Below are 14,614 nucleotides of genomic sequence, written 5' to 3'. Positions count from 1 at the left end.
ATGAATTGGCAACTCTGTTAATGCTCATAAAAAGTGAAGCCAGTCCAATATCTGACCTCAAAGACTTTATCTTATAAGTGTATAAAACAAACACATATGTGTTTATAATAAAGACTTACATACTGCTATACTGTTGATTCCATATGCTACTAATATTCAAAGGAGGGAGTCACATAGTATGGATTGCTGTCCTTGTGAAGTATAGGGCCAACCCTAGGTTAATGTGCTGTGCTCCCAGGCCCCACGTGGTTAAAAATGCAGTGGCATTTACTGTTGTAATTTACATAATATGTGAAGAAACTGAGTTATTCTTTATTACTTTTCAAAATAATGGATCCAGAAAGTATTTTAACTTTCCCTTTTGCAGAACCTATACATCTTTCTATAAGTACATTTTACAGCTGTGTAGAAAATTATATGACTCTTATAAACACAAAAGCCAGACTACTGGGACTTTCCTCAAATAAACAGAAGTGTGTAAGGTAAGGCTCCATGTACCTCTTCCACTGGTAAAGTCTCCAGATCAAAAGCTGACCTGGCATCAATACATGGACAGTGAGTCATAAGATGGCTCACGACCTGCTGTTTTTCTCTGTGTTTATTGCAAATGGTGTAAATTTGTTAAACGTGTTTATGTAGCTCTGTAAATTGTGAGAATAGAACTATGTCCGTAGCTATTTGTCATGTTTACATCTAATTCTCCCCCACCCCTTCACTTGAAGTCAAGAAGTTATCTCGGGGTTTTCCTTATAAAGAGTAAGAATTAAACTCATTGGAACAGGTCTAAATAGTTGTTTCCAATTGTAATTTAAAGAACACATTTAAAGATCACATAAATAATTGCATATAGTCCTTCTGAAGAACTAAATTATTGTAACTTTGTGCCTCAAAATAACTAAATGAAAAGTAAGGAAAAGAAAAGAGGAAAGGAAATCATAAAAATGGCCTGAACAAGCAGATTGGTATGTCTTACTTCCTGGTTTTATTAGTTGCCTTCTACATAACCTTAAGCAAAGTACAAAATAAATCTCATTCTCCTTACCTTAAAAATATTATACAGAATTATTGAAATGTTTGTCTTTCCTATGAGTAAGATGTCTAAATATGTTGTTTGAAAGAGGCATTGCGACATACAAAAAATTCACAGATGCTGAATGAATTGAAGGAAAATTGAGAACTATTTTAAAGGGATTCATAACATTTCTTGTTAAAAACTTATCTTTTGAACATATTTTAATCAAGAGCTGTTATTTCTTAATCTATAATTTCACTAATAAACAATAAGTAATATTTCAACTATATTATTTTTGTATTTCTTCCTGTGTACTTTGTTTTCAATATTTATAATTAATTTAGAGACAAATCTTTAATAAAACTTTCTCAGGTAAGCATCTTAGAAAATAGACCTTGACACAAAACTTTGGTTGAGTGCAGTTTATGTGGTACTTAATCCCAGGAAGAGTAAATGAGGGAGTTGTAAAAGTGACAGTGAAAGAAGATAATCAAATAAGATTTAATAAAAAGATCACTGTAGTCCTAGCCGGTTTGGCTCAGTAGACAGACCGTCGGCCTGTGGACTGAAGGGTCTCAGGTTCGATTCCCATCAAGGGCACATGCCAGGGTTTCTGGCTTGTTCCCCTGTGAGGGTGTGCAGGAGGCAGCCAATCAATGATTCTGTCTCATCATTGATGTTTCTATCTCTCTCTCCCTCTCCCTTCCTCTCTGAAATCAATAACAAAACACACACACACACACAAACACACCCACACCCACACACACACACACAAGAATTTTTAAAAAGTCACTGTTGCCCTGGCCAGTGTGGCTCAGAAGTTAGAGTGTTGGCCTAAGCACCCATTCGGTGAAGGGCATGTACCTAGGTTGCAGGTTTGATCCCTGGCCCCCTGTCAGGGCACAAGTGGAGGCAACCAATCAATGTGTCTCTCACATCTCTCTCTCTCTCTCTCTCTCTCTCTCTCTCTCTCTCTCTCTCTCTCTCTCTTCTTTCCTCCCTCCATCCCTCTATCTCTCTCCTCATTTCCACTCTCTCTGAAAATCAATGGAAAAAATATTCTCAGTGAGGATTAAAAATAAAAAAGATAACTGTTATGAGCACCTGGAAGTTTAATCCCACTGGGGCTCCTCCAAAGAATGGTGTAGAGCACATCTAGAGTTGTTATTTTTTAAGCTACCATACTTGGATAATTTATCTGGCAACACTAACCTTTTTTAGCTAAGATTGATCCTGGGATGATAAATCTCAGCACTTCATCTTTGGTCAGAGTGAGTCTCCGTGTCTCAAGAGAAAGCCTTCAGCAGACACAGAAATGTTCCACTGCAGCAGCAGGTGAACTAGATAGGTTGGAGGGATTTGCCTAGGGTTGGGAAGTACAGCATATGCTACACAATCAAATGGAGTCCTACTTTTATACTCTACTATTAAAAGTTAATGCAAGTCTTATAAATTAGGATAATGTAAAAAATATAACTAGTGAAAACCAAGAGGTGGAAAGAGGAAGAGAAAATGATCCTATATAATAAAAGGGTAATATGCAAATTGACCCTAATGGGGGAACAACCAACTGGTTGCTATGACATGTACTGACCACCAGGGGGAAGATGCTCAATGCAGGAGCTGTCCCCTGGTAGTCAGTGCACTTCCACAGGGGGAGCTCCACTCAGCTACAAGCTGGGCTGACAGCTGTGAGTGCAATGGTGGTGGCAGGAGCCTCTCCCATCTCCTCAACAGCGCTAAGGATGTCTGACTTGTGGCTTCCCCTGGGGAGTGGGCCTCTGAAGCCATAAGTCAGACATTCCCCAAGGGCCCCTGGGCTGCAGAGGGATATTTGACTGGAAGCTTAGGCCTGATCCCTTGGGGAATGGACCTAAGCCAGCAGGTGGACATCCCCTGAGGGGTCCCAGACTGCGAGAGGTTGCAGGCCGGGCTGAGGGACTCCCCCAATCCCAGTGCAAGGAGTTTTGTGCACCAGGCCTCTAGTTTATAATAATAAAAGCAACCATAAGAAAACTAAAATAAATAACAATAAAATCTGGAGTTGGCAGATAAGATAAATGGTAGAAGGCTTTATAAATGCGCACTCTTCTGTGCTTCTTCAGTCTGGACCAACAGAATTCACTTCGGTATTTCATGCATCCTCACACAGCTATAAATGTCTTAACATTATTTCACCCTACATGGGGACATTTCCATCTGGGAAATTTTAATTATGATTTCCTCTAGGATTTTTGAAAGGGTCTGGGAATTATTAAAACAGAAAATAATTGCTTGTCATCTTATATTACTGTTTTCCCAGATCCTGCATATGTATTATTTAGTTTTTATTTTATTCTGTTTTGCTTTCCAGAGAAATAAACTGAGGGACATAGTAAGAAAAGTGAAGAGTGTAAAGTTGCATTACATGACTTTGATGCAGATTGCATTTGAATACAGCCTTAAAATTTATAACCCCAAACCTTGTGTATGTTGCATAGGGCATGTTCCAAGTTTCAAAGATTTTTTTGTATAAAAAGGATCTACCATTATTATTAAATTGAGCTTTATTTTACAGAATATAATTGATATCAAAGGGTCATCCTAATTTGATTTCTGAACTTTAGGTTTTCTTCTCCTCTGTAGTAATTGTAGTAATTACTTTAGACTAAAAGTATGATTAGCTTTTCAAATATTTAAATAACAACATTCTGTTTCAAACCCCAGAAGCATCTATGATAGTGTAATTGGAGCAGCAAGCCAATTCTCTGGAAGACTGAGAGCTATTCACTTGTGTGACACTGGCAAGGCTAATGAAAAGGAGGGTGACTGATAATGATTCTTGATTAGACTTTAGTTTCCCAAAGATGAAACTAAGTGTTTTTTATTGTAGAATTTATACTTAAAGAAAAAAGATAAAGAGGCTAAGCCTCGGGTAGCACTATTTCCAAAATTTTTATTAACTGCCTACTAAGATATTGCACACAGTAGGATTTAGACATAGAGCATTTCCTGCTTCTCTCACTCCTGGAACATTATTGTATTGCACTTGTGCACTCTATTCTTTAAAGTTCTATTGGGAAGCTATTTGTCCTAGAAATCAAATGTCAAGTATGGTAGTAGTTGAAGGCACATAGAAGTATTTTGATATTGAAACTGGTAGTAGAAATAGATTAATTGTGAAACAGAGAAGGAACAATCATTTATATATTGATATAGAATGTTATATTTTAAATGCTAAATATTATTTGATTATGGCCCCCTTTCTTAAAATTAAAACAATGCAAATAATATGAAATGGAAATTATATTTTGTCTCTCATAATACTCCATATTATTAACTCACGGTCACATCATTTTTAATTTAAAATTATGATAAACTTTACACAAGAATGTGATTTTCAAAATATTCAAAATGTCTCAGAAGAGTAAAATTATGAAATGTGAAATAGTCAAGTTTACCACCCATGAGCTCACATGTAACTCTCAGTCCTAATTTACAAGTTTAAACTCTTTTAACCTTTTCTAGTTTGGGGTCTTCAAGTGGATATTTTACTGGTTTATTAATTTTATATATTATTTATTAACTCGCCTATTTGAAGTTTGAGAATTTTCTTCATTGAGCGTACATTTATATTTTATTATCTTCCCAATACTTTTTTCTATTGATTTTAGAGAGGGAGGAAGGAAGAGAAATAGAGAGAAAGATCAATGCGACAGACACTTTGATAGGTTGCCTCCAGTACAAGCCCCGACCATGGATTGAACCCACAACATGGGTATGTGCCCTGACTAAGAATTGAAACAATGGGTCCAACCAACTGAGCCATACTGGCCATTGGTCTTCCCAATACTTTTAAACTAATCTATTCTCATTTTTTGTGTTTATAATTCTAAAATGTACATTAAACCTCCATTTTCTTATTTCTCATTATAAGAACATTATCCTAAGCCTTATTTATGAAAAATAGGACAAGCATCACTCTTGCCACTCTATTGCTCAGTTTCCTCTGCTCCCGAATTCCATCTCTACCCATTTTGTTAGAATATTCTCATAGCTGAGATATTCACATGCATATACATAATCAGTAAACACGCAAACCACCTATTGTTTACCTATAATTTAATTGTAACTGGAAACAATGTCATAAATCATTTCTAGATCAAAAACATATAATGTGTGGAGTATAAAAGAGAAATTCTTGAAATACTATGTTAAGAATGTTCTAAGTGTCAAAATAAATACATTTTATTTCCACAGTTCAACAGTTGCTCTAAATTAGAATATATTTCAGTTTTGTTTTGTGTTATTGTGGGTCTTTTTTTATTTTTTATTTGGTGCTTTACTGATTTCCAATTATTTTCCCTTCTCTTTAAGAGTTCATGGCTATGCCTTCACTTTATCATTGTAAAAGTCAGAGGTCTTACTCATACAATTTTGTTGACTTCATTTTTTTAACTTTTCTTTTTTTTCATTTTAGAAATTATATTTTTATTGCTAAAACTATTCTATTATGTGGTATTTCATGACTAATGAAGTATTTCCTTGTACTTTGAATGACTTCCCCCTCCCATATTCTAGTGATATAACTTGAATTTTTTTTTAAAAAAAGTATCTTCTTTTCCTTGATTTAATTATTCTGGAATCAATTATGTTTTTTCATCTTGAATTGACTTTCTGTTGATTTTTCTAAAATGTTTAATGATACTTGACAAGCCAATTATATCTGTGAGTGCAAGTCTACACTAGGTAGATAAATACAGGCCTGGGGTTCTTCTGCTATTATATAAGTTTCTTTCCAAATAGGCCCTTCCTTTGCGAATGGAGCTCTATAAACGTGGTGAAATCATATCAATTGGCAACACCAAATAGAGAGAAAGCAGAGAAATAAATTGAACACCAGAGTATAGTCCTTGAATTAACCATTCTTAGTTGTTATCCAGAATCCTATGATCTATAAAATAAAGCTCATATTCCTGTTTTTAAGACCAAGATGATCAATTATGTTTTTAAAAGTATTAGACTATTTAATTTTATTATTTACAAAACAGCTTTTATTTTACACACACATACATATATAAAAAAGTAAATGTGTATGTGTACACATTTCTACAGAAAGCACATAATAAAATTAAAAAAAGTAGTGTTGAATACTACATTTTTAGAAGGCCACTGCTATTTTCATTCCTGTACAGCCTAACTCTTCACTCTGAATTTAGAGCTTTTTTTTTTCTCTAATTTTTAGAATACTAATTTATCACTCTTCAAATAATTTTTGTTAGCAATATTGCTTTTTTAAAACTACAAAATATACCACCGGTCTACTTTTATTTTACTTTTTCATATAATAGATTATTGATTTTTGAAGAGAGAGGGTGGGAGAAATGAGGAATATCTATGTAAGAGCACAACATTGATTAGCTGCCTCCTGCACATCTCCTATTGGAGATAAAGCCTGCAGCCAGGCATGTGCCATGACAGGGAATCAATCCGGTAACTTTTGGAGCACTCCCAACTAACGGGCCCCACAGGCCAGAGTAGCATTCTTTCCTTTGTGTGTGCTTTCTACAGGTTTTTCACACAATTATAGATACCTTCTTTTAAAAAACATTTTTATTGATTTCAGAGAGGAAAAAAGAGAGAAATATCAATGAGAGAATCTTGGATTGGCTACCTTCTGCTGGCAACCCAGGGATATGCCCTAACTGTGAATTGAACAGTGGTGGTTCATAGGTCAATACTCAACCACGGAGTCACACTAGCCAGGCTATTGATACTTCTTCTTTTTCTCCTTCTTCTCCTTCTTCTCCTTCTTCTCCTTCTTCTTCTCCTTCTTCTTCTCCTTCTTCTCCCCCTTCTTCTCCCCCTTCTTCTCCCCCTTCTTCTCCTTCTTCTTCTCCTTCTTCTTCTCCTTCTTCTTCTTCTTCTCCTTCTTCTTCTTCTTCTTCTTCTTCTTCTTCTTCTTCTTCTTCTTCTTCTTCTTCTTCTTCTTCTTCTTCTTCTTCTTCTTCTTCTTTTCAAACAAGCACTGTTAATTCAGTGGGAATTGGAAAAAAAAATTATACATCTATTTACTCACTCCAGCCCCTGTACCAGAAGCCTCCTCAACTTTTCCAATGAAAAGTTACATTTAATATTTGGAGAGCTTCAATCTTTTAATAAAACATGCAATATAAGGAAGAAAGTCTCAGGATTTTATCAAGAAGAGGCAGGCCCTAACCGGTTTGGCTCAGTGGATAGAGTGTTGCCCTATTGATTGAAAGGTCCCAGGTTTGATTCCAGTCAAGGACATGTACCTTGGTTGCAGGCACATCTCCAGTGGGAGGTGTGAAGGAGGAAGTTGATCAATGTTTCTCTCTCATTGATGTTTCTAACTCTCTATCCTTCTTCCTTCCTCTCTGTAAAAAAACAATAAAATATATATTTTTTAAAAAGAAGCAGGAAGGACTGGTTCTGAAAAGACTTTGAATTTAACTTAACAGTCCTTTTGTCTAGAATTCACATTTCTTAAATACCAATTTAGTTTTCCTCTTTAATTCATCAGGCTTTGATTTAAATATCAGATTATTAGAACATCTACACTGTCTATCCTATACAAGTCAAATTTTTTTTTTCATTTTCTATTTTTATTACCTAGCTTTACTTCATTCATAGTAGTTATTTTCTCCCAATTGTATTAGTTCCATTGATTAGGTGAGCAAGTGAATGAATAACAGAAAATAAATGCTATCATCTATATAATATTAAATGACACTAATACAATTGGGATAAAATAACTATTATGTAATAATATTTATAACGATTTATTTTTTTTTTCATTTCAATCAAAAGGGTTCAAGACTTCATCTCTCCTAATAACATGGAAATATTTTTAGAAAATAACTAGAGATATCGGCGCTAGGGTTTCCAGAACCGATTTTGTGCCTTCTTTTTTATTTGATATTTTTCATGTGGAATGAGGTTGTTTTCTTCATTGTAATGGGAAAAGTGAGACCAGAATGGAACTTAGAATGGTGTTTGAGCCTTTTAAAGAGAAGACGTGGCCCCCTTTCTTTCTCACCAATAATATATAAGGTGATGACAGTTATAATTACATACAAATAAATATTTTAGTTGCTGTGAATGAGAGGATTTAAAGTGAATAGATTCAGCCGAAACCGGTTTGGCTCAGCGGTAGAGCGTCGGTCTGCGGACTGAAGGGTCCCAGGTTCGATTCCGGTCAAGGGCAGGTACCTTGGTTGCGGGCACATCTCCAGTGGGGGGTGTGCAAGAGGCAGCTGGTCGATGTTTCTTTATCATCGATGTTTCTAACTCTCTACCCCTCTCTCTTCCTCTCTGTAAAAATTAAATAAAATAAAAATTATTAAAAAAAATAATAATAAATCATTTTAAAAATAAATAAATAAAGTGAGTAGATTTAAACAAATAAATATTTATTTAAAAGCCCTTGTCCTTTCTTCACTCAAAACTGTTTTTGTTTTGTTTGTCTTTTGATTGTTTTGTTTGTGGTCATTGTTGCTTTTCATCTGGATCAAAGTAAAATAAGTAATATAACAGGTCAAATGGTAAACAGAGCTGAAGTCAGACTGTCTGAGTTCTGATCTCAGCTTGCAAAGCACAAATTCCTTTAATATGATTTAATTCCATTGCAAGTCCTAGCCAGCATTTGGAAAATAGGATGGGTACACTGTGTTATTTCAATTTGATTTTAGCTGGCAGTTATGCCGTGCCCATCTTATTAACTGGAGAACTACTTAGCCATATATATCTTAATAATGTCACTGAGAGACACACCCATTTCCTTCACTTCACTGCTTGAAGGACAGGGAGCAATAGTTATTGAGGATCATATGTATGATTCATAAACCAGGAGGAGCTTAAAATAACTGCTGCTCTACACTGCATGGGCTTCCACACACTAGGTAAAGAGGCAAAAGTAGCATCCTGATTAGAGACATCATGCTTTTAAGACCACTGGAGATGCTAACAAAAAAAAAAAAAAAAACCCAATTATGTATGAATACCCAGAAAACCTGTTCTGTTGGAGATAAAAGGAGGCTTGCCAAATTTGTGATTGAGAATAACTAGAGGAAAGAAGAGAAAAATCAATGACTTCCCTTGATTCAACTTACTATTTTGATTTTCCTCACCTGTAACTGTGAGATTACAATGGACTAAATGAACTCCCATCCTGTAAACTGGTCCCAATTATTAGTTTAAAGAGCAGTGGAGAAGCAGCTCAGAACAGTTCATATGGCGGAGCCATAGTCACTTGAAACAATAACCATATCATTCCTTTTCATGTTTATGCCTATGAACACATGCAATACTGTATTTGTGGAAATCCATATGTTTGTATATATACATATTTCTCTTTACTTCTCTATTTTTAATTCAAGATACATGTATTTTCTTCTCATCAAAGCCATGTATAAATGTGAAATAACAGAATTTAAACTTCAACTAACAATAATAATGTTATAAATAATAAAGAATGAAAGATTAAACTAGGAAAAGGAAACAGTGGTAGTGATATAGATTTAACAAGATATCATAAAATTATATTTTAATTTATGGTATTTTATAGAAAATTATCATTTAACTCTAGAATTACAGAATCAATGATCCTAAAAAAGTGTATTTTGGAAATAATTGAGCTATTATGCTGAATAGAAAATTGTAAAATATGTACTTTTTAGAAAGTGGAATAAAAATAAAGTCTTGAGTTTAATCTGAAATAATTTTTTAAATTATAAATAATTTCAAGTAATAATTAAGTTTAATAGGTCACAGAATGTATGGGTTTTCAAATTTACATGAGGAATATTCAGACTCAACTTAAAATAAATTGGCTTTTATTTTTCCTAACTGGAATTTGAGAACACAAAGAACTTGTAATTCTAATGTAATTTTTTAAATCCTCTCCTGAGGATAATTTTCCCATTTATTTTTATTTATTTATTTATTTTTAGAGTAAAGGAGTGGGAGCAGGGAGAGAGAGAGAGAAACATCAAATATGAGATAGACATATCAATTGATTGCCTCCCATACATGCCCCAGCCAGGGTGGGGAATAAAGTCTGCAACCAAGGCACTTGCCCTTGACTGGGAATCAACTGATCTAACCACTGAGCAAAACAGCCATCTATCTAATACTATTTTTTATTTAAAAAAAAAAATTGCTGTAAATGGCTTACAAAACTTTTAAAATCTATTTTTGTACCATATTTTTGAGCAATGCACTATTTAACCAAACTTTCAGAATATGTTTCATTCCAATAGCAGGCATCACAACTGTAGCTATCTAGTTACAGAGACACAATCTATACTAATAAAAGGGTAATATGCTCATTAGACCAGACATCTTCTGGACATTCTTCTGGACAAAGTGGAGCAGCTGTGAGGGCCAAGAGTCAGTGGAGCAGGAGCGGTAGCGGTGCCAAAGGCCAGGGCAGGCCTCTCTGTCTGAAGAAGCAGGAGCTGGGAGAGGCAGGGCAGCCCATGGTCCTGGAGCCTTTGTAGAGTCTGGACAGGGTGTGACCCAGGTACCGCAACCTCCCACAACCCCTCACCCAGCTGGCTTGGCCCCAGATCGCCATCCTGCGCGTGCATACACACACACACACACACACACACACACACACACACACACACTCACTCACACACCTGTGGGCAGGCCCGGTGGAGCCAGCCTAAGTGAGGGCCAAGGGTCAGCAATCCTGGTGGTGGCAAACTTTGGCAGCAGCAGGGGGGGATGGGGGCAGCGCCTTCCCGAGATCCTCCTGGTTACCTCCCACAGAGGGGGGCCAGACTGTGGCTTAGGTCTCCTCACTACTGGGAGCGGGCCTAAGTCATCAGTAAGACATCCCCTGAGGGCTCCCAGACTGTGAGATGTGGCAGGCTGTGCTGAGGGAACCGCACCCCTCTCCACCAGTGCACGAATTTTCTTTCACCAGGCCTCTAGTATTCTAATAAGGACAGTTTACTTAAGATTGTAATTCAAGTTTCTAGCACAGCAATGTGACCTTATAAATCGCCAAAGCTGGTAAGGCAGCTTGTAAGATTATTTTCTATGTGTTTGATATTGAAGTTTGAAGTCTACAAACAGACAATCAGAATGAAGTTGTATGTCAAGTAGGAGACAATAAGAACTGGGTACAACCAGTGTATCATAAGGAGAGGTTGAAATCCAAGCCTGTACTCGTTGCCTTTCTCGATAGTGGAGTGGGCACTAAACACACACATAGCTTGCCTACCCGCTGTAGAAGTGGAAGCATGATCCAGGGAAGTGAAAGTAGTTTCAAATCCAGTTACTGCCTCTGGCCAATAGGTGAGCCAGTAGATCAGTGGCAAGATGTGTGAACTACTAGTACAAAACAGCTTGTTGAAGTCCACCTTCCACACCTGGTACAATAATCTCCTTTATGACCCTCTGAAATCACTGACAGGAAAGAGTATTCCTGGAAACTACTTCAACCTAGTCACGTTCACACATTACAAAGACACCACAGCTAGTTGAACATAGATTGCTGGAATGCAACACCGGAGTTGCTGATTCACCAGATCTGGGTCTGCAAATCTAACAAGTTCTGAAAGACGTTGCTACTGGTCTCTCGGAACCACATATTGAGAATCATGTAACAAGTCTCAGAGCTGTTTATAATTCAGTATATTAAATAATATGATTTAGTAATATGTGTTATTCTTTGTTAGTATTTTGTAAAACTGCCTTAGATATTCATAAACTACATATGTTGACCAGAATTTTAGAATTTTATGTTGATGTTTGCTAATTATTTTTTAAAATCAGGATGCATTGACACTAAAGATATCTCTCTCAATCCAAGTCCTCTTCAAATTATTATAATGGAATCTATAGTGTTTTACAATAAAGATCTTATACATTATTTGGCATGTGATTTCCATATAGCTCTTTTGCTTTTGAGAATATAAAAATTGGAAGACTTTTATTTATTTACTTACTTCTAAGTAATATTATTTTGTATTTTTCAATTGCAGTTGACATACAATATTATATTAGTTTCAGATGCACAACCCAGTTAGACATTATATAACTCACTAAGTGATCATTCTGATAAATATTGTACCCACTGACACCATACAAACTTTTTACAATATTAATTGATAATATTCCCTATGCTGTACTTTACACCCCAAGACTACTCTGTAACTACCAATTTGTACTTTTCACTTCCTTCATCTTTTTATTCATTCCCCCACCTCCCCTCCCATTTGGAAAGCATCAAAATGTTTTCTGTATCTATGAGTCTGTTCATTTTATTTTATTTTTTTAGATTGCACATATAAGTGAAATAATGTGTCATTTTTCTTCCTCTATCTGACTTATTTCACTCAGCATAATACCCTCTATATCCATTCATGTGCTGCAGATTTCACTTTTTTATGGCTGAGTCATATTCCATTTCATATATGCAACACATTTTTTATCTGTTTATCTATTGATGGACAATTAGGTTGCTTCCATATATGAGCTATTTTAAGTAATGTTGCAATGAATTACTTAGTATTTGGGGTTTCATCAGATAAATACCTATAAGTGAAATTACTGGGTCCTGCCGAAACCGGTTTGGCTCAGTCGGTCTGCAGACTGAAAGGTCCCGGGTTCGATTCAGGTCAAGGGCTTGTATGTTGGTTGCAGGCACATCCCCGATAGGGGGTGTGCAAGAGGCAGCTGGTCGATGTTTCTCTCTCATCAACGTTTCTAGCTTTGTATCTCTCTCCCTTCCTCTCTGAAAAAAAATCAATAAAATATATTTGGAAAAAAGAAATTACTGGGTCCTTTTTTGTTATATATCTTTTGTTTTAAAATCAATTTTGTCTGGTGTTAGTATTGCTATACTAGTTTTGTTGTTTGTTTCCATTTTCATGAAATATTTTTCCATCTCTTTACTTTCAATCTGTTTCAATCTGAAATGAATACCCTGTAGACAACATATGTAAGGGTCTTATTTTGTTATCCATTCAGCTTCCATGTTTCTTTTGATTGGAGAATTTAATTCCCTTGCATTTAAAGTAATTGTTGATAGATATGTATTTGTTGCCAGTTCATTATTCATGTTTTTATCTTTCTTTTTTCTCTTCTTAAAGAATATTCTTTAACATTTCTGATAGTACTGTTTTGGTGGTGATGAACTCATTTAGCTTTTTCCTATCTTAAAATAAAATGAGAACAATTAATTAAAAACCTATGTAAAAAAATAATAATAATGGAAGACTTCCCTAACCCAGTGAAGACATACATATAAGTCCAGGAAGTACAGAGAGTACCAAACAAGATGAACCCAAGGAGGCCCACACCAAGATAGATCATAATTAACATGGCAAAGGTTAAATACTAAGGGCTAATCTTAAAAGCAGTCAGAAAAAAGCTGTTGCCTATAAATGAGCTCCCGTAAGACTGTTGGGCAATTTCTCAATATAAACTTTGCAGGACAGAAGTAATTGGCAAGAAATATTAAACATGATGAAAAGCAAGGGCCTATGCCAAAATTATTTTACCCAGAGAAGGTGCTTTTTTAGACTTGAAGTACAGATACAAAATTGGAAAAATACATTATATATAGGGCATTGATTAACATCAGTAGAACAAACACATTTTGGATTTAGACACCTTTTGTACTCAAATATGTAGACATATGTTAACCTCTAAATATTTTATTATTGTTTTTCATTGGCTTTCAATTAGTATTTAATTTCTTCAAGAATTTCAAGACTGTTATCATTTCACATTTATTGGGAAATCTGAACAATGCATTTCCCTTCTTAGCCAACATTTGGAAACTTTTAATCAAGTCAATCACTGTTTAACCCCCGTGCTATTTCAAGTTTTATTAATCTATCTATTGCTACAAGCATAAGCTCATTAAAATGGACTGACATAACTATTTTAAGTCCTCCCTCCATCTGTCTTTCTATCTTTCAATGTACTTTTCAGAGAACATATTGTTAAGTTGGATTCCTATGAATTCAAATTAATGAAAATCCAAAGTAACACATATTTAAAAATTTATGAATATACTATATCTTACCAACCATGTTAATGATCTTAGTATCATACATAGTTAAAAACTATGTTCATATTTTTGCAAATATAAACTAAACAAGTAATCTAATTTCAATTTAGAGTTACATATATCTTAGATAACATAATGTTGAGAAATTATAACATTGCCAACCTTAAATAAGGAACACTTTATTATAGATGTTTATTATAAGAATAAATTCAATATAATACTTAAAATAATTGATCTGTTTGATTAAATAAACTTCAAATAATTAAAGTATCAAATATATAGTTGCAAGTCAATTGGAAGCAGAAACAGGATTATCTTTTTTTTTCTCTTCTCAATATAATAAATAATTACACTTTAAAAAAAAAAAGGTGGTTTTTGCAGTTGCATTAGGGCAGTCTACATGACATATGGCTAATATAATACCTGCCACCATAAATATATTATTTATAGAAATAGTAAACTAATTAATTTCTTAAAGAGCCCAGTGACTTATGACACATTATACAATCCCATCAAATGAGAGTAGTATTATTTACCTAGGGAAGGCATTTCTTCATACAGCATGTAAT

Source organism: Pipistrellus hanaki (assembly GCF_964339955.1).
Source record: "Pipistrellus hanaki genome assembly, chromosome: 2".
Lineage (NCBI taxonomy): Eukaryota > Metazoa > Chordata > Mammalia > Chiroptera > Vespertilionidae > Pipistrellus > Pipistrellus hanaki.
This window is presented reverse-complemented; position numbering follows the sequence as displayed.